The sequence below is a fragment of the Bos taurus genome, chromosome 11, assembly GCF_002263795.3.
Source record: "Bos taurus isolate L1 Dominette 01449 registration number 42190680 breed Hereford chromosome 11, ARS-UCD2.0, whole genome shotgun sequence".
Classification (NCBI taxonomy): domain Eukaryota; kingdom Metazoa; phylum Chordata; class Mammalia; order Artiodactyla; family Bovidae; genus Bos; species Bos taurus.
In genome coordinates this window covers 25,375,491-25,402,232 of record NC_037338.1, presented here as the reverse complement: position 1 = coordinate 25,402,232, position 26,742 = coordinate 25,375,491, and the positions used below count along the sequence as shown (strand labels likewise).

Here is a 26,742-nt window from a genome sequence, read left to right as displayed (position 1 = left end):
GTCCAGATGGCTAGCTGGGAAGAGGAGATGAGTTTGCTGACCAGATACCCAGTCCTACTACAAAGGGTCAGAATGACCACTTGCTTGATAGCATGGGGGATGGGGAGGCGGAAGGATGCCCAAGACCTGCAAGAAATTTTGGGAGAGGACTGATCCTGGGGTCAGTGGGTTGGAGAAGCCGGGCTCGATTCCAGTACACTGGCTGATGGTTGGCAGGGAGGGTCCTTCTGGTACCCTCTCATGGGCCAAGGCCAATGGGAAATCTACCCCAAGTTCCACAAGAGAACAGGCTGTGAGGAATTAAGTGAGCGATGCCCTCATGTATCGTACCTACTGAAGCATCTGTGGCCTGGCAGAAGAGGGGGCATTGTTGTGACCTTTAATTGGGTGGCATCAATGTAGGGAAAGCCTCTTGATAAGGCACATTTGAGGTAACACGTGAAGACACTGACTCACGGGGACGCTTGTGGAAGGGCAAAGGGAACGGCAAGTGCAAAGGCCATGTGGTAGGAGCAAGTTCACTGTGTGTAGGACCCAAGTGTAAAAATCTAGGCCAGAGAGCAGGGTGGTAGCAGCAGCGTGCATGGAGGCTGCAGGCAGGGGAGAGGGGAGACGCCGTTAGATTCTGGATCCCTCCTTTTCTCACTTCCCTCCTTTCTCAATTTTCCTAAGGAGGACACACTGAGTTGGGTCCACTTCTGTGCCCTTTTCTGGACAGAAATCCCCATGAAGGCAAGGACTGGGTGGAAGTCCTCTCTTCACCCTCACACCTGGCACAGGGAGGGCCCTGGCCAGTCCTGATGAACACGTCTGTGGAGAGAAGGCACGTCCTCCTGAGTCATCAGTTTCCTGGGGCTGAGCCCGGGCCCTGTTTGTCAGCATATTGCTCACTGATCTGGAAAGCTTTCCTGTCGTCTAGACACTCCCATCCCCGTTCTAAAGAGCCCTTCTAAAGGAGGTCAGCGTGCAGAAAGGAAGAGGTGGGGCGCGGAGTCCTGAGGGCGTCACTGGGACACCTACTAGGAGGACAGCTTCACAGGTTCCATTTCGTTTCGGAGGTGCCCACATGCTGGTGTCAGCAAGTGACAGGAATCGCCTGTCCCCAGGAGGGACCCCGGCCCAAAGCAGTCTGGTCCTGCGCTCCAGAGCGGAGTGTTGGGCTTGCACTGCTCGCTCACTGGCGGGCGGAGGGATCCCCAGCAGCCGCTGAGGAGCCTCTTGAGCTCGGTCTCAGGGTCCTTTACCCACTGTTCCGTAGCACCCCTCCCACAACACCCCCCGCCCCTGATATTTACAAACACTTGGATGCGACCTCTGTTTATAGCTCAGCAGGCTCTGGACCTCTGAGAGGGCTTCTCAGAGCCCCTGGGCCTTCCGTTCAAAACAGGGCTGCCGGCTTCCGGCTTTCTCCGGGATCACATTCTGAGAGTCATGTGTTTCCTGTGCTCTGATGCCACAACTTAACTGCCTTTTCACTTTCCCCACAGTTTTTATCTCTCTTTCTATGTGAGGAGTGTGATGGCGCCGCGGTCACGCGCGTGTGAACTCTGGAATCGGACAGATTTGGGCGGGCACCGTAGCTTCTACCCTTGGCTAACTGTTAGAGCGGCGAAGCCCTCTGAGCCTCAGTTTATTCATCTGTAAACTGAGGACGATCAGAGCTTGGTTGTGAAGATTAAATTGACCTAGTGACAAAATGCTTAGACCCACAATGGATGTGGGTTATTATCACTTTTAATAACAACCCAAAAGAGAGGCCAGGCTATGGGGCAGGCCAGCAGTCCTACCCCTAGTCTTGCTCTGAGCCCTGCTTCCTACTTCCTCCAGCCTCTCAGGCAAGTTCCACTTTAGGTCAGAGCAAAATGAGAACGCTCTGAGTGTTCTGGGCCCCTGGGGGAGACTGAGAACAGCTGAATCCATGAATGATGCCTCTGAAGGTGCCAGGGACGCCTGGCCCCACCCTCACCCAGCCCCAGAGCACCGCCTGCCAGACCCTTGTCAGCGGTTACAACCTCCAACTGCCTCCCGCTGCCCCAGTTTTATCAAAAGCTCAGTTGAGAGAAATAAAGTTCATGGGGGTTATTTAAAGGCCACACATTCCATCCATTCTTCCAGATGAGACTTATCCCTGAACTGACTTGGGCTCTCATGGAGCCAAGCGCCTCTTTGGACCACATTATTTAACCACCACAAAATCTTTCTTATGTTCCTCCTTTATGGTGGGGCTTTCTGGAAAAATGGCCGGAGGAGTCTGCTATTGCATTTATTTTGGGATGCCGTTGTCTCTAGCAGTCACTGCCTCAGCCAGTGCTGGCTGTAAGACCTGGGAGCTGAATATATTTCTGGATCCAGTTTCTGGCGAAGCTCTGCATCCTCAGAGGAACTGGTGGCTTCTGATTATGGGCAATCCAACTCATGAAACTGACCCCCATTCTCATTTCATTTGGACTACCAGGAAGCTCAGAGCCAAATTTGGGGCTCAGCTTGAAGAAGCTTAGAAGGTCTCTGGGCCTGCTATATAAGGAAGGTGATTTCTTCCCAGATGCTGGCTGCTAAGAGATGAGATGATGGTAGCGATGATGATGATAATATTGTATGTATCTTGTCAATTGCTTTAGGGCCCTAGGGGGACCAGAATGGGAATTTCCATTCTGGAAAATAGGGATGGAGAACTGGCTGGGGAGAGTGGAGAAGGAGGAAGTGACAAGGAGGAGATGGTGCCAGCCATGGTGGCCGCGGGATGCATCTCTTTCTAGGCCACAGTGGAGGTGGTTAAGGGTCTAGTTTAACTGAACCAGAGGGTGTGAAAAGAGAATTTTCCATGAATTTGTGAAGAGAACCACAGCCATTACTCAACTTGAACTTCTCCCTGTGGCCCTCCCTGCCCCCTGCCTTTCTGGGTATTTTTGTCATGTTGTGAAACCCTGAAGCTTGCAGTGTCTCCTTTCTCTTCCTCTTCACTCCGTGGCCCAGGCACTCCCACCCACCTTTATCTTTTTCCTTCTTTGCCCTTCTGTATTTCCCGCCATTCCACCACCCACTGGGCACAGGGGCAAGAGCTGGGCTGCCCACTGTGGCTGTGTGCCTATCTCTGGGTGACAGCGGAGCCCCTCTGGTCTAAAGCCCATTGCTTTGTTGGCTGGAGCAAACATAAGGGCGATGAGGAGTCCAGACCCCTCAAGGGAAGAGTAACAGAGTAGTGACCATTCATTGAACTTGTTATTGTCTGCCAAACATTTAGGAACCATTACCATCACCCTTTTATTGGATTCATTGTAATCAGTCGTATGCTTCAGCAGCTCATTGTCCCAGCCAGGCCCGTTCATCCATTGGTTTACCCATCTATTTAGCCCCAGGATTCTCAGTTTCAACACTGATGACCATTTGTGGCCAGATTCTTCTTTGTTGTAGGGGCTGTTCTGGGCATTATAGGATGTTTAGCCGCATCCTTGATCTCTACCTACTAAATGCCAAATAGCAACCCCCCTCCACCCCATGACAACCAAAAAAGTCTCCAGACATTGCCAATTATCCCCTGGTGAGAGGGGGCAAAATCATCCCTATTGCCCTAGTCCTCTCTGATAGAACCTCTCTGACATGTTAACAGGTATTTCTTTTGTGTATGATCTTGCAGCTCTGTTAACTACCTGCTCATATCGTTTGCCCAGTTTTCTATTCTGGTTGCCATTTTCTTCTTTTGATTTGCAAAGAGCGGTCCTTGTATATTTTAGATCTTGGTCCCATGTTGGTTTGGACCTGTGTTGTCTTTTTCTGCTATCCATGTATTAATTCTCACCTTACAGGTGACAACACAGGGGCACAGAGCTCACGACTCTGGTAAACGGCGGAGCCTGGGACACGAGCCCAGGTCTCCATCCTCAGAGCCTAGGCACTGGACCTCTGGGGCACAGTAACATCCCTTCCTTCCAAACATGTCTTCACAGGAAAGCAGACAAGACCAGGCACTGAGACCCAAGGAGGGAAGGGAGGTGGCTGGCTCAAGGTCACAGAGCTAGTCAACAGCATCACTTGGGTCTCCCTGATATGGTGCCAAGCATATTGGGAGTTGGATTTAGCCTATGCTTTGCTCTAGGAATGGTCAAGTTTGATGGCCAGTGTGTGAGGAGAGACCCCGGCGCTGGAGGGCAGAGGCGGTGGAAATCTGAGAGTGCCAGCCAGGGAGGCCTCCTTGCTAGCTTGGCCTAGAGGGCAGATGGACCAGGCTGCGGACTCAGACGTGGCAGGTTTCTGGACCTGGGCTTTCTGTATGGGCAGCAGTGTTGTCTGTGCCCGGAGCCCCAGCAGAAGGGTGCTTCTTACCAGGCCCAGGGGGTGACTGATGAAGGGGGAGCAGGGGAACAGCACTGGGGGCTTTGTTCCCTAAATGCCATTCACATGACTCTCTGACCTCAGAGTCCTTCCCCTTTCTCTTGTCTTTTTCTCCTTCACTGCCTCCAGCCCAGTTTCAGTTTCCCTTCTCTATTTTCCTTTTCTTAATCCACACAAAGCCCTGGAGTTGCCCTGGGGCCTCCTGTCTCTTGTGAAGTTGGTAGCTAGTTCTTGGACTGCAGCCTCGGGGCCATCTGCTCCGGGGGGGTGAAGAGGAGGCCTTGGGGCCTGTTAGGGAGCAGGCAAGGTCAAGGAGCCAGCATCCAGAGGCTGGTCTTGTACCAGGTGTCCTTCCGGGGTGCGGGGGTGGCAAGCCTCAGTGTCTGATGGCAACCGTGGTGCAGGCCCTCACCCCATCCGTGACAGACAGGTCTCTCTCATCACAGGGCTCATTCTACTGGCCTCAAGTCCTTCTCAGCAGAGAAGGGGCAGATGGGGCACCTTGGGCTTAGAGCTTCATCTTTAGTTTCTAGAATCTTCTCCCACAATGCTTCTGAACCCTATCTGCGCATTCAGAATCACCTAGGTAACTTCCCAAACAGACTGATGAGCAGGCCCCAAGCCGAGACTCTAGTTTCTTTGGTCTTGAGTTTAACCTGGGATGGGTTTCCCAGGTGGTGCTAGTGATAAAGGACCCATGTACCAAAGCAGGAGATGAGGCACGGGTTTGATACCTGGGTAGGAAAGATCCCCTGGAGGAGAGCATGGCAACCCACCCCAGTATTCTTGCCTGGAGAATCCCATGGACAGAGGAGCCTGGTGGGCTATACCATCCATAGGGTCGTGAAGAGTCTGACATGACTGAAGTAACTTAGCCTGCATGTACGCAGGAGACCAGGATGCATACCGTGCAGTCTCTCCAGATGAGTCCAATCAGGAATCGAGAGTGGTGCCTCTTTTTTACTGAGGGCTGTGTGTCACAGAGAGAACACGGGACGCAGTTTAGGAAGCCTGTGCTTGAGTCAGACCACTCTCAGTGAGACGCTTGTCCCTGGGCATAGTCCCTACTGTCTGCTGTCCCTGGGGACCCTAAGGAGAAATTTACCAATTTGTGGAATTTCAGACTTGGAAGGGACCCTGAAAGTCAACCAATCCACCCATCCCTTGTCCTCCAGACGAGAGGACTGTGGCTGGAGGGACTTTGTGGAACACCCGGGGTCCCAGAGGACTTGGGCAGGGTCAGGAAACCAGCCCAGTATGCGGGCGGTCTCTTCTCCCTGGCTACACTCAGCCAGGCCCTCTTGGGGAGTTCTCTCTAGATTAGATTGCTGAGGAGATTGTGTTTCTGAGAGCAGATCTGGAGGGGCATCTGGTCTCCCCACTGTTTCCTGGAGGAGGACACAGGCCTTCCGAGCCTGGGGGGAGGAGGGCGGAACAATGACTAGAACCAGCGGACGTTGCTCTCAGCCAAACTTTGCAAGAGAACTTGCAGAGCTGCTGACTTTTTGCAGCTGTTTTATGAAGCCTGTGAACTGAAAGGGGAAGTTTGGCTGCATTTAGCAAGCTGTTCACAAAGAGGAATGGCGGGGGCAGAGGTGAGGAGGGTGGCCGAGTTGCGGAGCTGGAGGAGGAAGGTGGGCGAGCCGGGAGACATGCCAGCAAGGGCCCGAGGACAAGGGTTTGATTTGGGCCCACATGTTGTCACTTTGGAAGCTCTTGGGATTGGGGGATGGGGTGAGGGAAAGTGAGGGGGAGGGGAAAAGAAAAGAAAGGGGGGATGGTAGGAGTTCCCAGCCCGATAGCCTGGCTTTTTCTTGGATTGAAAGCAAACGTGGAGAGTGCTGGGAGCATGCCCAGTTCTGCCTCCAAGGCCCAGCCAGTGGTTTCCTTTAGAGAGGCTCAGGGACACGGCAAGAGGTGCCAAGAGAGGGAGAGCTTTGTCAAGATGGCGCAGCCCACGGTCGAGTGATGTTAAAGGAGGAACTTCCCCTCTTCCCGAGATGCACAGAGATTTCTCTGGGCAGCCTGAAATGTCCCTTCCTTTACGGCCAGGAAGGTGTCTGGCTCCTCCTGGACTGACGTGGGGCCCAGGCTCCAAGGTGGCAGCAGGAGGGATCCCGAACAAGTCTCCAGAGGCCTGGACGGCTTCTGAGGGCCCGACTGAAGATCCTCATGCCCCAGTTTCCTGTTCTTGCTGGCACCCAGGAGGAGTCGTCCCACTGCCCTGTACCAAGTGCCCCGGCACAGGGAGGACAATGGTGTTCCTGGTGACCATGTGGTCACACCCCCCTGCCCCCTCCAAGCCCGCTTCCCTGCCAAAGTTGGCCCCTGTTGGGTGCTGCACTGTGCTGCCCCCAGACCCAGCCTTGCCCGTGCCTGTATATGCGGGGGCGGAGTGAGGGGTGGAGGTTGCAGGGCACTGTAACCTTCACCGCGAGCTCTCTCACAGGAGATCCTGCCCCCACCGGAAATGCACTGAGCAAAGCTTCTCTTCCCAAGGCCGCCTCACCCCAGAGGACCACGAGAAGAGACACGAAGAGGCAGGAGGGCCCCTCCGTCCCAACACTGACCATGCCACCCTGGCTGCAGAGATGGTGCTGCCATCTTTCTTAGGAATGTCATAGAATTGGCATCCAGAGGGACCGCTCTGAGGACGGGCAGAGAAGGGGGGCCGGCACTGGATGTACCTCTGTGGCTGAGCATCTGAGGCCAAAAGGGCACCTCTCAAGAGCCTGCTTAGTGTGTCCTGGCAAAGAAGGCCACTGGACTCAACTCACAAGACTGCCACTCACTTTGTTATTCAGGGAGTCTTTACTGAGTGTCAACTATGTGCCAACTGTTGTGCTAAGTGCTGGGGATGTAGAAGAGAGCAAACCAGACATAGTGTCCCTGGTCGGGGAATTTGAGGGCTTATTGTGCATCTGTGTCTCCACCATACCCATGAGGGTGGCCATGGTGCCGGGGCAGAAGGAGGCAAGACCCTTCCTCCCGTGGTCTCACTGGGGAGGAAAGATGCACACACAGGAAACACTCAGAATGAGACAAAAATGAAATAAACACATGATTGACTCTGGTAACCACACGCTGAAGTGAACATGACCAGGTTCAGGGTTCAGGCCATGCAGGTCTGTAAGTGCTGTCAGTGGACTTGACGGGGCAGCCCCACTGGGCCTGAGTTACTTTTTTCAGGCTTCTTGGAAGAATCTGATTAGGTGGGCCTGATTATTAACCTTGAAAAAAGGCATCAGTTCTGCCATTGAGTGTATTGGACTGGAAAATCTCTATAGATTCTACCATCTTTCTTGATTCCCTTTTCCCATTTCCTCCTTCTCCTCCTTCTTCCTGCATCTCACCTAGAACAGGAAACCTTCCATGGCCAATGACTAGATGCCAGGTTTGGTTAAATGTCTTCTGTTTACAAAGCACGGTGCTAGCTGCAATAGGGTCATAGAGATAAACCACACAGACCTTATCCCTAAGGATCTTCAAACCAACTTGGGTTCACAGATTGATATAATAGGAGATAGTGAAAGATGTGTACAAGCATGCAGACAATAAGAAAGTTGAGTCCGATCCCTGGTATAGGATTTGGAATATTGATTCTGTGTTATTTGTGTGTGTGGTATGCTGCCTTCTGTTTGTTGTTCGTTTTTCTCTCAAACTTCAGAAAAATTATAGGAATGTTACAGGTAATTTCTGTAAGCCCTTTTTCAAGATTCACCGATTTTTTACATTTTATGGAATCATTTGAGAACAAATTAGAGACATTTTGCTCTTTTACCTCTAAACACTTCAGTGTGTATTTCAAGGACATTGTTTTATGTAGTCTGGTTTCCTCATAGTTGAACCTTCTTCCTCTCACTTTCAGAAAGTGTTGGATCACTCTATACCCTAAATAAAGTTTATTTAATAGGAGACAGCTAGCTTGATTTTCTGCTTGAGGCTATGCTGGTGGCCTGGCCACTGGGACTGCTGGGTCACAGGGTCCCCTGGGAATCTCTGCTGGTGGCTGTGCCTGAATTGGCTTCCTGCTGGACAGCCAAATTGCCCCCTCCGAGGCCTGGCCAGGCCTTGGCTGAACTCTTGTTCTCTTTCTTTCCACTTTGTTCTTAAGTTTTTCTGCACATTCTCCCGCCCACAGATATGAATGTCGCATGATGTTGACTTTCCAGTGTCTGGCATGGCCTGGTGGAAGCAGAGTGAGCTTGTTTGGACCTTCTCTCTGGGCCTTAGAGGCCAGCCTGGGCTCTCTGAAAACACAGGAGGCTTCCTTTCCCTGACTTGCAGGAGTGAGGAGCTATGGCATGCTCTGGCTCCCAGGCCTGTGGTCCTGCTCAGGACTGGCAGTCTTAGGCTGAGGGAACATTTTCCAGAGTACAGCTGAGGGACAGAACGTCTCCATGAAATGCGATGGGATGGGCAGGGTTTTGGAAAAGCCCCTGCTTGTTCTGGGAGGTGTTCAGGAGGCTGAGGTTTTGGAGATCCATGGTGGTTGTTCATGACTGCTCCCAGTTTGGGAAGGAGGAATGAATGGGTGCGCATTTCCTTGGGTTCAGTGGCAGAGGTGAAGCCCAGGACTGTTGGCCCTGGACAAGGCCCGCTGCTGGGCCCAGGGAGGGTGCTGGGCTTTGAAGGGGAACACTGCCTGGAGGACTGGCATCTGGAATCATGAGATGCTGTTCACATACACTGAGCCTTGGCCAGAGCTCTCCCAGCACTGGGCAAGACACAAACCCAAAATGATCTTCAGGTTCCACTCCAGGGTGCCTCTGATGGAGCGGGTAGAAGAAAACCCCAGTGAACCTATAAGACAGAACATACTGGAATAACTAGACAGATCGATCTCATGCACATAGAGGCCATAGAAGAGGGAGCCCAGAGCAGGCCTGAGCAGTCAAGAAGTGCCCTGGGGAGGAGGGGAAGACTCCTTTTCAGCAGCGTCTTCCTCTGTTCTTGCACACAGCCACCCAGGGTCCCGTTCTAGCTCTGTTCTATCAATTTGGGCAGGTGGATTTATGTCCCTGAACCTGTTTTCTCCTCTTTGAAATAAGAAATGGGGCACCTGAGCCATCTCCCGGGGACAGTGAGTACCAAGAGATAATCCAGCCAGGTCAGGGGGCTGCAGCAGAGCTTGGAGAGCTTATGAAAATACAGATACCTGGGCCCTAGCCCAGACCTTGGGAGCTGATTCTCTGGGGGTGAGGCCCAGGCCTGTATAGGTTTCCTTTTGAACAGGTTCCCCAGGTGGTCCTTGGAGCATAGGCCAGGTAACCGTGGGGTCTTCGCATTCTCAGCCCCTGACTCAACCGCAGGCGGCCGGGATCCAGACTCAGGCCTTTATTCTTTGCAATATTTTCCCTGGTGTCGACAGAGGTGGGTACAGGTGGGGGCACCTTGGCCTTCCCACCTGGCGATCCAGCACCTCCACCCCCTCCCCGCCCGCCACCCGGGAGCTGAGCCGAGGTCCTGAATGTATCTGCTCTCTCCTTTCCTAAGAACCAGCCTCAATGCCTCCCATTACCATCTCCATGGCAGTCGCCTCCAGGGCCCCATGGAAATCATAAGGCTTTCTGAGGAGTCGTGCAGACTTGAGAAAAGACCCCGGGCCCCCTGCCCACCCCAGGCTCCCCCGGCCCTCTAATCCTGCTCGGAGCGCGGACACAGAGCTCCCTCTCTCCTTCGCGGCCTGGCCTCTCATTCTCCCACAGAGCTGACGTTTCTCTGCGGCCCAGCTGGCTGCAGTTTTTAGAAATAACAATATCCCCGGGGGGAGGAGCGGCGGGGTGAATGGGCGCCTTTGTCCTGGGCCCTGTGAAGCCCGATTAATTATGCGCTGCGGAGCGCGGGGAGCGCGGCGGCCCGGGCCCCCGGCGACTGAAAGGCCGGGGCTTGGGAGCGCGGCCGCCGGCTCCGCGCGGCCGCACAAAGGGCCGCGAATTAGAAAACCGCCAATTACCCCGCATTTTGTATTTGCCCTTGTCTCGCTGACACTGTGGACGGCCCCTTCCCGGGCGGCTGTACTTTGAGGCTTTTCCTGCTCTTTCTCGGTTACCAGGGGCGACTGGACAGAGGACTGGGGGGCTTGGGGAGAGTGTGAGGCGCCAAGTGTGCGGTGGGATCGTGTGCTGTGGGTCGTGGGCGGGGGAGCAGCGTGTGGGGATTCCCGCCCCCGCCCCGCCCTTCTCCGGGACGTGGGTCTTACATCTCACGCTCTTGCCAAAGCAGGGACCGGTTCAGAATGCCGATCGCCGGGCCCTTTTCCAGAGGACCAGTTGACTCAGTAGGTCTGGGATGCCCGGGAAGCTGTATTTGAACAGGTAGTCTGGATGATTATATTTTTTAAAAAATTAAAGTATAATAGTGACATGCAGATATATATTTTTTTGCAATATGGTTTATTTTAAAAAAAACTGTAGTATGAAAGTGTTGTACCTGTGTAGATGTTAAGTGTACAGTTCCATGCACTTTGACAAATATATATACATACATCTATGTTACCTTCATTCCATCTAGATTTCGAGGGGCTTCCCAGGTGGCACTACTGGTAAAGAACCTGCCTGCCAATGCAGGAGACAGAAGAATCATTGGTTGGATCCCTGGGTGGGGAAGATCCCTTGGAGAAGGAAATGGCAAACCATTCCAGTTATTCTTGCCTGGAGAATCCCATGGACAGAGGGGCCTGGAGGGCTACAGTCTATAGAATCTAGAAGAGTCAGGACTGATGAGACTTAGCATGCTGAACCGCAGATTTAGAACAATTCTATCTCTCCAGAAATTTCCCTGGATTTTCTTTCTAGTCTCCCCACTCCACCCTCCAGCCCCCAGGCAAACACTGTTCTGACTTCTGTCATCATCTGTTCAGTTTCACCTGTTTTGGGACTTCATAATACGTGGAGTCATACCGTATCCACTCTTGTTTCTGATTTCTGTCATTCAGTGGAATGTGTCTGAGATCCACCCACGTATCACCCGTGTTTATTTCTTTTTATTAATGGTTTATCTGTTCACCTGTTGATGGGCACCTGGACTATTTCCAATTTTTGTCTGTTATAAATAAAGCTGCTACGATCATTTTGTGCAAGTCTTTTTTCCAAACATATGTTTTAATATCTTTTAAGGGTAGAACTGCTAAGGAAGGTATTTAGCTTTAGTGGCTACTGCCAAACTTTTCCAAAGTGAGTTTACAATCTTGCATCCCTACCAGCAATGTAGGAGAGTTCCAGTTGCTCTTCTTTGTTAGCATTTAGCATTGTCAATTTTTTGATATTTGCCATTCTCATGGGTGTCGGATGGTATCTCACTGTAGTTTTCCAGCTAGGTGATTTTTATAGCTGAGCTCCAGTGACTCTACTTGGAGAAAATGCCCATCTAGTGTAATTCTTGTATTTGTCTGCAAGGTCCAGCAGGGTGAATGATGTCCCCAAGGCTGACAGCTGACAGAGATGGGATTAGAACATAGGACTCCTGACTATCAAATAAGTGCTGTCTCCTTGATATCCTTAATGTGAAATGCTACAGGTTGTATGTGTGTGAAGTGTGGGTCTTCCTCTACACAAGACCATTCAGAATAGACCTGGAAGGCCACTTCTGAAGAGTCCCTGTCTGCCACCCAAGCAGTAGCATCCATGCCTCTCTGGGGTCTAGAGACTAGGTAGATGTGGACACACGCACCCACAGAAACAAGGGTAGGTAGTGGCTGGTGTCTGGTTACCTTTGACCCTTACTCAGAGGGCACAGGCCAATTCTGAGAGTCCCTTTGCTCAGCCACTTATAGAGGGAGGGTCTTAGATAATCTCTCATCAAGCACAAAGGAGGTGCTGGGTGATGGAAATGAGGGGACAGGGATCCTGGGGCTTCCAAAGCCCTCCTTTGCCTATAAGCATTCTCCAAAATGGGTTTTCAAGACCCTCCAGAACCTGGCTGGATCTGTCCTTGCAGCCTTGTGTCTGGTTGCCTCCACCTTGCATATTGTACTCCAGCAATAATGGACACCTATCCATTCTTTCTCCTACCTATAATGTAGGTAGGATTGGGGATTGTATTATCCAAGGATGGCCCACCAAAATAGATAGCCCATGTGCCATACTGTTCTTGCAGTAAAACTTATAGTCTTCCTGCTGAGAGGTGGGAGTCTATCTTTCCTCTCATTGAATCTAGGCGGGAGCTTGTTACTGCTCTGGCTGATAGAGTTTAGCAGAAGTGGTGATTCTGGAAGCTAAGTAATATAAAGGAGATAACTTCCACATGGCTTTTTCACTTTTTTGGGGTGCTCCCCCTAGGAACCTAGCCTAGGAGAGACTGGGGTAGTGAACAAAGATCAGAGGAACAAATAAACAAAACAAGAGAGGGCCTTCATGGAAGGAACAGTGATGGGGCACCATGGAAACTAATTGACTCAACACCTGCACCTGAGGTCCAAATGAAAATCAAAATCCCTTTTGGAAATGATATTCCTGACTTTATTTTTTCCTTATCAATAATTATTTTAATTTTTGAATATTTTTTCCAGAAGTATATAACACTTGTTTTGTCTAATTACAAAACAGCACATTCATATTCAACTGATAGGAAGAGTTCAAAGGAAATGCTTTATTGAAGGGAACCCATGTCTGTGACAGACCTTTCTCTGAGGACAGATGTCCTGAGTTTCAATATTTTCCTCTATTCCTCCTTTTTCATTTTCTTCCAATTTTATTGAGCTGTAATTGACATATAGCACTGTATAAGTCTGAATAAACCGTATGTGTAAGCACAGCACAATGATATGACTTATATACATCATGAAATGATGAGCACGTAAGTTTAGTGAACATACATCTCATATTGATACAAAATTGAAGATACTGTGGACTTTAGGATGGCACTTGCTGCTGCTGCTACTGCTAAGTCGCTTCAGTCGTGTCCGACTCTGTGCGACCCCATAGACGGCAGCCCACCAGGCTCCCCGGTCCCTGGGATTCTCCAGGCAAGAACACTGGAGTGGGTTGCCGTTTCCTTCTCCAGTTATCTGTAGGCAAAGGGGAAGAAGGATATGGGGCAGAGATGTAGCTATAGCTCTGTAAAGTTTTCTTTCTCTAAAAATTAAAGAACTTTTTGGACTTTTCTGGTGTCACATTGGATAAGAATCCATCTTGCAATGCAAGGGATTTGGGTTCAATCCCTGGTCCAGGAAGATTCCACATTCTGCAGAGCATCTAAGCCCCTGTGCCATAATTACTGAGCCCACGATTTAGATCCCATGCATGCATGCTGAGTTGCTTCAGTTGTGTCTGACTCTTTGCGACCCCATGGACTGTAGCCCACGAGGCTCCTCTGTTCATGGGGATTCTCTAGGCAAGAATACTGGAGTGGGTTGCCATGCCCTCCTCCAGGGATTCCTGACCCAGGGGTTGAACCTGTGCTTCCTGCGTCTTCTGCATTGCAGATGGATTCTTTACCCACTGAGCCACCTGGGAAGCTCTTCAAGAGCCCACAAGCCACAGCTAATGAGCCCACACTCTACAACTACTGAAGCCCACCCATGGTTCTAGAGCCTTGCTCCCCAACAAGAGAAGCCACTGCAATAAGAAGCCTGTGCACTGAAAGGAAGGATAGCCCCCACTCTCTGAAACTAGAGAAAGCCCACACACAGCAATGAAGACCCAGCACAACTAAAAAAAATAATAAGGAAATCTGAAGCAAGATGGCAAACTGTTGACATCTGTTGTATCTGGGGAGCGGCTACATAGGCTCCTATTAGATTATTTTAACTGTGTCATCATTTAAAGAGTAGAGGTTGCTCTTCAAGACACTGCAACCTACTTTTGTGATTTTGCCAGAATTCATTTCTGGTCGTGGATTGGCCTCTGAGTAGTTTATGGAACTGAATGACTGCGGGTCTGCCAGAGTCACAAGTCCCAATAAGAAGCAGAATATAAAGAGTTGACTATATGTTGATGATAAAAGCACTCATAAATAAGATCTTTGGTAAATGGAAAATGTCATTGCCAGCTGCATAAAGAGTGAAACCAAATGGCTGAACAGTCACAAAAATTTGTTGTTTTTTTTTTTTTGGACTGACTGGATCAGATCAGCCTCTCAGGACTTTGTGGGAAGGACTTCAATTAACTATTGGCCTTCCTGGGGATGACCAATACTAGACAGTTTTACAGAACTGCTGTAGACAACTCTTGGAGGGCCGCACAGCTCTCACTTAGGGCCTTATGGTGAGGGGCTCAACAGTTTAATCTACTGTCTAGATTTTTTTTTTTTTAATTAAAAAAATTTTTTTGACTGCACTGTGCTGCATGTGGGGCCTTAGTTCCTGGGCCAAGGATCGAACTTGTGGCCCCTGCTTTGGAAATCCAGGGCTTCCCTGGTGGCTCAGATGGTAAAGAATCTGCCTGCAATGCAGGAGATCTGGGTTCAGTTCCTGGGTTGGGAAGATCCCTGGAGAGGGGAATGGCTATCCTCACCAGTATTCTTGTCTGGAGACTTCCATGGACAGAGAAGCCTGGCAGGCTACAGTCCATGGGGTCACAAAGAGTCAGACATGACTGAGCAACTTACACTTTCACTTTTCACTTTCAACCACTGGACTGCCAGGGAACAAGATCGCTACAGTATAGGTTCTGTACCAGGTGACTCCCCCATCATAGTTGGTGGGTATGGAGGGAGTAACTGAACTAAATTGGGCTGATCAGATTCTTTCTCTGAAGACTCTGGATCTGGAGGAAGCCATTGGAATGGGGCTGCTTTAATGCAAGCGCTCTAGGGAGGAGGTTCATTGACCCTAGGTGCTTAAGTTCTTTGCATTGCCCTGGGTCTGGCCTTTCTTGAGATTCACTTGTTCATCCTTTTCTTGAAATTTAATAAATTGATTATTATCATGTGCTAGTGTTGATTTCTGTTACTCGTCCTGTGGAGCAGGTAGATGCAATGTCTCATTTTTCCTTCCATACTTCCCCTGGTGCTGCTGTTAGTACATGTGGTGTTTTTGTTGGGTTAGAAGAATGTGCCTCTCTGGGCGGACAAATTAGAAAAAGCTGTTTTTTACCTCCAGGCAGACACAGTTCATCACCCGACTGGAAGGTCTGGCCAGTGGAATGTGGGGTTGGGTTTCAAGTCTCGTTCCACTCACTTCCTTGGCCAGGCTCCTTTGTGCAGTGCACAGACTGCATAACCATCCATGGTGATCTTGCCTGACCACCATTTGTGTTCCGGCTGATTCGTCCTTCGTATCAAGGAGCCATCCAGATACGAAATTTTATTCCAGTTAGGAGTTGCTAGAAGTGTTGGTCTGTTATGCAAACCCTATTCAGGACTTCATGACAAAGATGTCATTTTTAATCTCTGAAATCAGTTGAAAGTCAAGACTTAAAAGAAATTTAGGAAAACTCCAGGGCCTGGGTAAAAAAAAAGTTTCATTTTCTGATACATAATCTGCAGACTTTTGTGGAAGCTCTCCATCAAATGGTCTGGCAGACACTCTTGAAATGTCAAGGGACATGACTCTTTCCCCTATGTGAAAACATTATTGAGAAGGTGAGAGCTGATGTGCAGGAGTGAGGTGACAAGGTGTCTCAGGCCGTGATGAGAATAACATGGAAACCACAATGAAGGCACAGATGGCCACAGGGAAGAAAATGATCTCAGGGAGGAGAAAATGCCTTGGGAGAAAAGTGAAAGTGAAAGTGAAGTTGCTCAGTCGTGTCCGACTCTTTGCGACCCCATGGACTGTAGCCCACCAGGTTCCTCTGTCCATGGGATTTTCCAGGCAAGAATACTGGAGTGGGTTGCCATTTCCTTCTCCAGGGAATCTTCCCGACCCAGAGATCGAACCCGGGTCTCCTGCATTATAGGCAGACGTTTTACCGTCTGAGGGATGGCTACACCAATTCCGATTCACTCATTAAGTTTCTTGCAGCTAATATGAGTCTCGCTACCTTTCTGAAAGCTGAGTACGGAAAATCAAGTCAGGAGCTTTCCCAAGACAGAGGGCCCACCTGCCCTTATATCATGAACCATCTGCTCCTGTGTCCATAAACATAGGAGGCAGCGTAGACTAGTAAGCAGTTAAGGATGTGAGGCTAGGGCCAGAATGACACGTGAAAGTATTTTGCTTAGTTATGTTTGACTCTTTGTGACCCCAAGGACTGTAGCCTGCCAGGCTTCTCTGTCCATGGAATTCTCCAGGCAAGAATACTGGAGTGGGTAGCTATTCCCTTTTCCAGAGGACCTTCTTGACCCAGGGTTCAGACTTGGTTCTCCTGCATTGCAGGCAGGCTCTTCACTGTTCTGAGCCACCAGGGAAGCCCAAGAGCCAGAATGTGCTGTGCTAAGTTTCTTCAGTCACATCTGACTCTTTGGGACCCCATGGACTGTATGTAGCCTGCAAGGCTCCTCTGTCCATGGGATTCTCTAGGCAAGAATACTGGAGTGGGTTTCGCCATTTCCTTCACCAGGGGATCTTCCCAACCCAGGGATTGAACCTGCATCTCTTGAGTCTCCTGCACTGGCAGGCGGGTTCTTTACCACTAGGGCCACCTGGGAAACCAAGAGCCAGAATGGCTGGGTTCAAATCTCAACTCTGTCACTTGCCAGCTGTGTGACCTTGGATGTGTTACTTAACTGCTTGTGATGGTTTGATAATGTGCCCACAACGCTTTAACTCTCCTCTCATCAGAATTCGAGTCGGGACTTCCCTGGTGATTCAGTGGCTAAGACTCTGAGCTCTCAGTGCAGGGAACCCAGATTCTGTCCCTGGTCAGCGAACTAGATCCCACAGGCCTCAGCTGAAGATCCCGCAACCAAGACGCAGTACGGCCAAATAAATAACTATTAAAAGAAAGAATTGGAGTCTTTGGAGAATTCCCTGGTAGTGTACTGGTTAGGACTCTGGGCTTTCAGTGAGGAGGAACCAGGTTCAATCCCTGATCAGGAACTAAGATCCTATAAGCCACTGGAGTGGGGGAAAAAAAAAATTACAGTCTCTGTCCCTTCCCCTTGAACCCAGGTATGCATTTAAGAGTGCACAAACAGAATGCAGCAGAAGTAACCATATAATATCCAGGGCATGGTTAGAAAAGACCATGAAGTTTCTGGTGGTTTCTTTGGGGTCACTCATGTTGGGAGCCTTCAGCCAGCCACCCTAGGCTACCTTGTAGAGATAGATCACATTCAAAGACAGAGATACCTGAGAAGCCCCAGCCATCTAACCCCAAGCCATTTGAGTCTTCCTAGCTTATGCCCCCGGAGAAGGCAATGGCACTCCACTCCAGTACTCTTGCCTGGAAAATCCCATGGACAGAGGAGCCTGGTAGACTGCAGTCCATGGGGTCGCAAGGAGTAGGACATGACTGAGCAACTTCACTTTCACTTTTCACTTTCAAGCATTGGAGAGGGAAATGACAACCCACTCCAGTGTTCTTGCCTAGAGAATCCCAGGGATGGGGGAGCCTGGTGGGCTACCATTTATGGGGTCGCACAGAGTTGGACACAACTGAAGCGACTTAGCAGCAGCAGCTTATGTCCCAGGCATGCAAATAAAGAAGCATTTGAGTTCATCTCAGCCCCAGGCACCGACTGACTAGAAACTCCTGAGAGAGATTCTGAGAGTACTGTTTGACTTAGTCCCAGACAACCCCCAGATCTGTGAGCTAAATAAATAAGTGTTATTGTTTTCAGATCATCATTCTGGGACAGTTTGTCCTAATGCAGTATAACTGATACAGACTTTTTGATATCTAGACCTGGAGAGCTGCCTAATACATGGCGTGGGACTAGGAGGTGGGCAGAAATCATATGGGTTTGAAGCTATTGTTAGTGGAAGCCTGATGGCCCTTCAGGAGTCTGCTGGTGAAGACTTACAGGAAAGTGAGGTCAATGTTATTAGAAGCAGCAGGAGAGGGATCTTTATTATGTAGTAGAGGAAAATTTACGACATTTTCACTTGAGGTGATGTGGACAATAGAAAATGGACCTGATTAGCCAATGATTTGCACTAAGGAGATTTTTGAGCAGAATGTTAAAAAATGCCAGATATGCAGATGATGCTACCCTAATGGTAGAAAGTGAAGAGAAACTTAAGAGCCTCTTGATGAAGGTGAAAGAGGAGAGTGAAAAAGCTGCCTTAAAACTCAACATTCAAAAAACGAAGATCCAGTCCCATCACTTAATGGCAAATAGATGGGGAAACAATGGAAACAGTGAGACACTTTATTTTCTTGGACTCCAAAATCATTGCAGATGGTGACTGCAGCCATGAAATTAAAAGATGCTGGCTCCTTGGAAGAAAAGCTATGACAAATGTAGATAGCATATTAAAAAGTAGAGACATCACTTTGCTGACAAAGGTCCATATAGTCAAAGCTATTTTTCCAGTAGTCATGTATAGATGTGAGAGTTGAACCATAAAGAAGGCTGAGTGCCAAAGAATTGATGCTTTTGAACTGTGGTGCTGGAGAAGACTCTTGAGAGTTCCTTGGACAGCAAGGAGATCAAACCAGTCAATCCTAAAGGAAATAAGTCCTGAATATTCATTGGAAGGACTGACGCTTAAGCTGAAGCTCCAATACTTTGGCCACATGATGCGAAGAGCCAACTTGTTGGAAAAGACCCTGATGCTGGAAAAGATTTAAGGCAGGAGAAGAAAGAGGCGACAGAGGATGAGATGGTTGGATGGCATCATCAACTCAATGGACATGAACTTGAGCAAACTCTGGGAGATAATGAAGGACATGGAAGCCTGTTGTACTGTAGTCTACTGGGTCAGAAAGAGTCAGACATGACTTAGAGACTGAACAACAATAACAAATTATAAGGATAGAGAAATATGAGTTTAAAAGGAAGCTTTAATTTTTAAACAAAATTTATAAGAAATATAAAAAAGCCAAGGATTTGTTGGGTTTACTAGTAAATCATATTTCTCATTCTCAGACTCCCCAGGTAAGAGTTCTCAAACTATGAAAGGGCTTCAGGACAAAGATAAAATTCAGAATAGGACTATAAGAACCTTAATAAAACTTCAGAAAGAGCTAACACTTCCTAAAATCTTTCAGATAGACAAAAGCCCTCTAACTATTTCAAGAGTGTGCCTCACAGATTCTCTTCATTAAATGATAGGGCTTCTAAAACTGTAAGGGGATAATCCTTCTTGAAAGTTAAAGTCTCTCAGTCATGTTCGACTCTTTGCAACCCCATGCCCTATACAGTCCATGGAAATTTCAAGGCCAGAATACTAGAGTGGGTAGCCGTTCCCTTCTCCAGGAGATCTTCCCAACCCAGGGATCAAACCCAGTCTCCCACATTGCAGGTGGATTCTTTACTGTCTGAGCCACTAGGGAAGCCCCAGCAGCATCCATAGGAAACTCACGAAGTTTTAAACTGAATTACATTGGCAAAAGCACCATCAGCTTATACTAAAAGGGACAGAGTAGAACAAAATGACCCCCCTGCAATTTTTTTTTTTTTTGGGAACTTTAGGCCCCAAATTCTATGGGAAGGAAGAAAACAGAAAACAGCTTCTGGCTGTTTCAGGTTTTTTTGGCTCAGTTGCCAAAAAACAGCCCCCCCTTTTTTTTTAATAGAAAAGAAAGAAAAATTAAGAAAGTGGAAGCAAAAACCCAGAGGATAGATCTAAGAACCACAGAGAAATTTTCCCAGGCAGTTGAACAGAGCTCTAATCATGAAACTGACCATATGCGCCTGGCTGGATTTCAAAATTGCTGTGGACTGGTTACTCCTGTGTGCCTCCTTCTCCGCCCATTTTGAAGTGGTCCTCCTAGGCCTGTTCCATTACTGTGTATTGGATGTGCATGGAAGAAATAAGTTGTCTCTTCAGCCCACAAGTCTTTAGATAAAGAGGAATAGTACTCAAGGAACTGTGCCTAAGGAATTGCCTCTGAGGACCCTCCTGCATAGCTGGGTGATTTAGATGACAAGAATCTAGACCTCTAGTCTAAACCTGATGCCATAGTGGATGAGACTTTGGGGAGATCACTGGAAGCAAGTGAGTGTCTTTTGCATGTGAGAAGAATGAAATGAATTGATGTGCAGAGAGTAGTCTATGATGGTTCTAAACATGGCTTAAATTTGTTGACACATTTTCTACCAAGAAACAGAATTGATGTCCCCTCCCCCACGTCGGGGTAAGCCTTTGTAACAGCCTTAACAAATAAAATATGGCAGAAGTGACACTGTATTACTTCCAAGACTAGGTAGGAAAGGCATCACAGCTTCTGTTTTGCTCTCTCTCCCAGGACACATGCATTTGGACTTCTGAGTTGCCATGGGAAAAGTCCAGTTATTCTGAAGTTGCCATGTTGGAGAGCTCAGGTGGAGAGGTCATACAGAGTTAGAGATGCCCCAGGACCCTGTTTCAGCCTGCCCTGTTCGCATCCTCACAGCCCAAGTGCCAGGTATGTGGAGGGGCCTTTAAGACTAACCCAGCCTCAGTCACAGTCTGACTACAACCTCATAAGACCCTAAGCCCAGAATTTCCCAACTGAGTTACTTGTTACCTGAGCTATAGGATCTGGGAAAGGTAATAAACCATCGTTTCATTGAAACCCACTAAGGAGTTCTAGAGTTGTTTTTAACTCAACAATAGATAACCCCTCTTTTTTTTTTTTTGGCCACACTGTGAAGCATGTGGGATCTTAGTTCCCCAACTAGCGATCAAGCCTGTGCCCACCTATAGTGGAAGCACAGAGTTTTAACCAGAAGAGAATTTTAATTAATTAATTTATTGTTGGCTGCGCTGGGTCTTCGATGCTTTGCATGGGCTTTCTCTAGTCACGCAAGTGAGGGCTACTCTTGGTTGTGGTGCACCGGCTTCTCATTGCACTGGCTTCTCTTGTTGCTGAGCACGTTTCTAAATGTATAGGTGTCAGAGCTGAGGCATGTGGCTCAGTAGCTGTGGCTCACAGGTTCTAGAGCTTGGGTTCAAAAGTTATGGCACAGTGGCTTAGTTGCTCCACAGCTTATGGTATCTTCCCAGACCAGGGATTGAACCCGTGTTCCCTGTATTGGCAGAATTCTTATCCATTGTGCCACCAGGGAAATTCGTTTCCCAATAAACTTTTTAAGTAACCTTTTCATTATCTATAAATAGGGCTAATGATAATACCTATTTCAAAGAAGGGTAAATGAGTTACATTTGTGAAGCCTTGAGCATGGTGTGAACCTAACATTCAATAAATGTTACTTACCTTTTGCAGAGCTTCTGAGGGTTGTTATCCTGAATGATAACTTTGGATCAAACAAAAGTGATATTTAAAATTTACTCCATCCCAGAAGAAACTATTTGCCTGACAGTGTTTATTTGTTGAGTAAGTGAAAAAAGAAGAAGAAGAAAAAGAACACTTTTGGGTGTTAGCTGGTCTCCAAAGATGACGCTTCCTTATATTCATTGCCTAGTAGAGTCTCTGCCCTCTGATGGAGAAGGATAAGAGGCTTATGAAAGCTTCCTGATGGTAGAGACTGATTGAGGGGGAAACTGGGTCTTGTTCTGATGGGTGAGGCCATGCTCAGTAAATCTTTAATCCAATTTTCTGTTGATGGGTGGGGCTGTGTTCCCTCCCTGTTATTTGACCTAGGGCCAAACTATGGTGGAGGTACTGAAGATAATGGTGACCTCCTTCAAAAGGTCCCATGCAGCACTGCTACACTCAGTGCCCCCAACCCTGCAGCAGGCCACCGCCGACCCACGCCTGCGCCAGAGACTCCTAGACATTCACAGGCAAGTCTGGGTCAGTCTCTTGTGGGGTCACTGCTCCTGGGTCCTGGTGCACACAAGGTTTTGTTTGTGCCCTCCAAGAGTCTGTTTCCACAGTCCTGTGTAAGTTCTGGCAGCTCTATGGTGGGATTAATGGCAACCTCCTCCAAGAGGGCTTATGCCATACCCAAGTCTGCTGCACCCAGAGCTCCTGCCCCTGTGGCAGTCCACTGCTGACCCGTACCTCCTCAGGAGACACTCAAACACCTGACCTGCCTCTTGAGAAATCTATGTGCAGGTCAAGAAGCAACAGTTAGAACTGGACAGGGAAAAGCAGACTGGTTCCAAATTGGGAAAGGAATACGTCAAGGATGTATATTGTCACCCTGTTTATTTAACTTATATGCAGAGTACATCATGAGAAATGCTGGGCTGGATGAAGCACAAGCTGGAATCAAGATTGCCGGGAGAAATATCAATAATCTCAGATATGCAGATGACACCACCTTTATGGCAGAAAGTGAAGAGGAACTAAAAAGCCTCTTGATGAAAAGTGAAAGAGGAGAGTGAAAAAGTTGACTTAAAACTCAACATTAAGAAAACTAAGATCATGGCTTCTAGTCCCATCACTTCATGGCAAATAGGTAGGGAAACAGTGGAAAGAGTGACAGACTTTATCTTTTGGGGCTCCAAAATCACTGCAGATGGTGACTGCAGCCATGAAATTAAAAGATGCTTACTCCTTGGAAGAAAAGTTATGACCAACCTAGACAGCATATTAAAAAGCAGAGGCGTTACTTTGCCAACAAAGGTCTGTCTAGTCAAAGCCATCGTTTTTCCAGTGGTCATGTATGGATGTGAGAGTTGGACTATAAAGAAAGCTGAGGGCCAAAGAATTGATGCTTTTGAACTATGGTGTTAAAGAAGACTCTTGAGAGTCCAGGAGACTCTGTAAGGAGATCCAACCACTCCATCCTAAAGGAAATAAGTCCTGAATATTCATTGGAAGGACTGATGTTGAAGCTGAAACTCCAAAACTTTGGCCACCTGATGCAAAGAACTGACTTATTTGAAAAGACCCTGATGCTTGGAAAGATTGAAGGCAGGAAGAGAAGGGGACGACAGAGGATGAGATGGTTGGATGGCACCACTGACTGATGGACATGAGTTTGAGTGAACTCCGGGAGTTGGTGATGGACAGGGAGGCCTGGCGTGCTGCGGTTCATGGGGTCGCAAAGAGTCGGACACGACTGAGCGACTGAACTAAACTGAACTGAGAGTCTCTGCCCACACTGAATCTGGTCTGGGACTGCAACTCTCCTTAACCATAGAATATAGCCAAAGGGGTACTGCTTCAGTGTTGGCCTAAGCTTTAGTGAGGTGTAGGGGCTCCCATTTTTGCACTTTTGAGAGCCCTGTGCTGTCAATGTAAGAAGTCTTGTGCTCTGCTGGAGAATTCCACATGAAGAGGGAGAAACCCTGAGACTAGTTGGAGACAGAGGGAACTTTAGCAATCCTAGAGTCCCAGCTGAGCCCAGCCTTTCAAGGTCCTGGCCAGGGTGACAGACACAAGAATCTGGCATCTTGATTCAGACAGTCAAGTGCCCAGATGACTGCCATCCCAGGTGCCATCTGACTTGTAGCAGCATGAGAGACCCTAGCGAGATTGATAGAAGAACTGTCCAGGTAACTTATAAAATCTTGAAAGATGATAAATATTTGTTGTTCATTTTAAGCCACTATGTCTTAGAGTGGTTTGCTATATTGCAGTAGACAACCAAAAAGGAAGCACCCAGGATAGCGCCTGGCATACAGTAGGTACTCAATGAATATTGCTGACTAAATGAATGAACCTCTTCATTCTTTTCCTAGGGCCTGGTGCTCTGAGATGCCTCCCAGCCCCCTGCTCACCCCTCTGCACCTGCCTTATCTTATTGCCCAGGGACTACTGGGGCTAAAGTGAAAAGGGGGCTTCTGCTGGGCTCTTGAGTGCACAAAAGCCTGAAATGACAGTTTCCTTTGTGAGAAAAATCCCAGCCTCTGGATGTCTAAGGCAATGTCTTCCCACTTTTTGGTAAAACAGGCAGGTTTACTATATTTATTTTTTTTTTAAGTATTTATTTATTGTCTGTTTGTTTAGCTGCATCCTGTGTGTCCTGCAGGATCTTCTTATGCCACATGGACTCTAGTTGTGGCACAAGGACATAGTTGCTCCTGCAGCATGTGGGGTCTTAGTACCCAGACCAGGGATTGAACTCGTGTCCCCTGCATTGGCAGGCAGATCCTTTACGTGGGAAGCCCAGAAGGTGGATTGTTAACCACCGAACCACCAGGGAAGTCCCTCGTCTATATTTCTGAAGAGGAAAGACGTGAGAATCAGCTCTGGAGTCCATCTACCCTGGGTTTGAGTCCATGCTCCTCCATGTCTTGACTACGTGACAGTGAACTGCTGATTTAACCAACTTTCTTATCTGCCACATGGGCTCCAGATAAAGCTTCAGTGCAGAAACTCAACATGCTATCCTCTGTACAGCACCTGCAGCACAGCAGGTACCACAGAGCTGTGAGTGTGTCTAAACAAGGGTAAATCTCAGAGACAATGCAGAGCAAAATATGCCCATGGCCAGAGCACACACCATTTGTGATTCCACTGAAACAAAGTCCCCAAAAGGGGAAAATTAATTGATGGTAAGAGAAAGAAACTTCTGAGAGTGGTTACCACTAAGGGGGGGTTATTGACTATGAAGGGCTCCAGGGAAACTTCTAGGGTATTTGAAATGTTCTATATTTTGATCCATTGAGCCATGCCATTTAAGACAGTTTGATGCCTATATGTTACATCTTAATAAAGGAGTTGAGAAAGTGTCAGTGTATCATCCCTTCACTCAGGCATGATCTTTAGGAGTTTCCTAACTTCCAGGCCTTTTGCCCCCACGGGGCTGTCTAACCTTGCCTGCTCACCCCCAAGTCCACCCTGAGAGCAGCCTTGGGTGACGCTATCCTAGCGCTTGGCGTAAGTTGGCTGTCACTGCCAGGCTTGACCTGGGGCCGATTCCAGGATGAGAACTCAGTTGGAACATGGGCTGACTTTCTGCTCTTGGGACGGGCTCTGGGGCTTTTCAAGATCTGAGTGGGGCATCCTGCTTCAGGATCGCTGGGGAGGCAGCGGTGGGATCCTCGATGCCCTTGGGAGTTTGTGAGTGGGAAGGGGGTCTTACTACCTGCCAGCAAAGACCTGGGGGCTCTAAGGGGCTGCTGCGGAGTGTTTGGAATAAATGAGCAGCAGGATCACGTCCTTGGCGTGGCAGGCCCAGTTCCTGGAAGGAGAGCCGGGAGGGGTGGGCGCTGAGGGCGTCCGGACTGGGCAGAAATAAAGAGCTTCTTCTGCTCACAAGCCTGCTATTTGAGGACCTGGAGCCATGACGTCCCTCAAAGTTTCCATTCTCTGTGCTGCAGCTGTTGGTTACGTGTTTCATTCAAAATGCTTTGCAGGAAGCAGCAGGCTCCACATTCCAGGGCTTTTAGTCATTTTTTCTCTCAGAGCTTTGGGGCCAGGATTAGAACGTTCTTCAAACCACACTGTCCTCGGCAGGACTCCCAAGAGGAAGTGGGTGGGCCCCTGGAGGATGAGAACATGGGCCCCAATTCAGAGATGGAATGAAAAAAGATTAAGGCCAGCACAAGTAAACTCCTAGAGAGATGGCTTAGCCGGTGGCCCACGTAGGGTGAGGGCGGAAGCCTAAGAGTGGCGACTCTTGCCTTCCCAGCAATGGGCCACAGGGAACTCGAAGTCTCTGGCCCACGTGTATGTGTGTGTTGTGTGAGACCGAACTGAATTCGTGGAGTGTTTCATCCTGAGTGACCCACACACTCTGCCCCTTGCTTTGGTTCTTGCCCTCAGGCCAAGCAGAGCGTGACATGCTGCAGGGGTGGGTGTGGTGACATACGTCTGGATTTGGGAGAGAAAGAGAAGCACTTTAGCAAATGGACCCCACAGATACATGAACCCAGAGAAACCACAACAAATGTTTGCTGAGTGTCTGCTGTGTTCCTGGAGCTGGGCCGAGTGTTGGCAATACAACAGGGTACAAGATGGAATCCATCCCTGCCCTCCCAGCAAGGCCTGGGAAATAAGGCCTGGAAGGAGTCCACTGGGATAAGGGGGAGACAGCAGATGAAAGGAATAGGAATTGGTAGGGGCCAGATTCTGGTGGGCAGAGAGGAGGCGAGTGTAGACGGCCTCCAGAGATCGTGTAGGTGGTGTAGGTGGTGCAGCACAGAGAGTGGGAAGGGCAGGGCAGAGCCCAGTAGAAGTTTGGGTGGGATGCGGTGGTGGAAGCTCTGGAAGGAGAAGGTGCAGAGCCCCAGCGACTCTGAAGCAGGATCCACCCACCCCGGACCCACCGCCCCACCCCCCACCCCGCCCAGGTCTTGAAAAGCCTCAGAGTCTGTTTCAAGGATGAGAGAAGGGCCAGGGGTTCCTGGGCAGCCACGCAGCCGGGTGCCACCTTGTCCCCTGAGCACCTGGGGCAGAGGGAAGGAAGTCCTGTGAGAAGTCTAGTCCAACATTTAGACAAAAATGTCAAAAAAGTTCTTGCATGTAGGCAGAATTTAAAATATGTCCCCCTGAGATTTCTCATCTTAATGCCTGATTACGAGAAGATATCAAGCCCCTGATTCTGTGACATTATATGCAAAATGATTTTAAAAACTAATTT

The 26,742-nt window shown here is 48.8% G+C and overlaps 1 long non-coding RNA gene across 1 annotated transcript; it reads left to right on the top strand.

Moving 5' to 3' along the window:
* Positions 1-2,686: 2,686 nt before the first annotated feature.
* On the top strand, positions 2,687-11,400 carry LOC112448766 (uncharacterized). Its single transcript, XR_003037133.2, has 2 exons — positions 2,687-10,646; positions 10,843-11,400. It is a non-coding gene; the product is annotated as an uncharacterized lncRNA (long non-coding RNA).
* Positions 11,401-26,742: the final 15,342 nt, after the last annotated feature.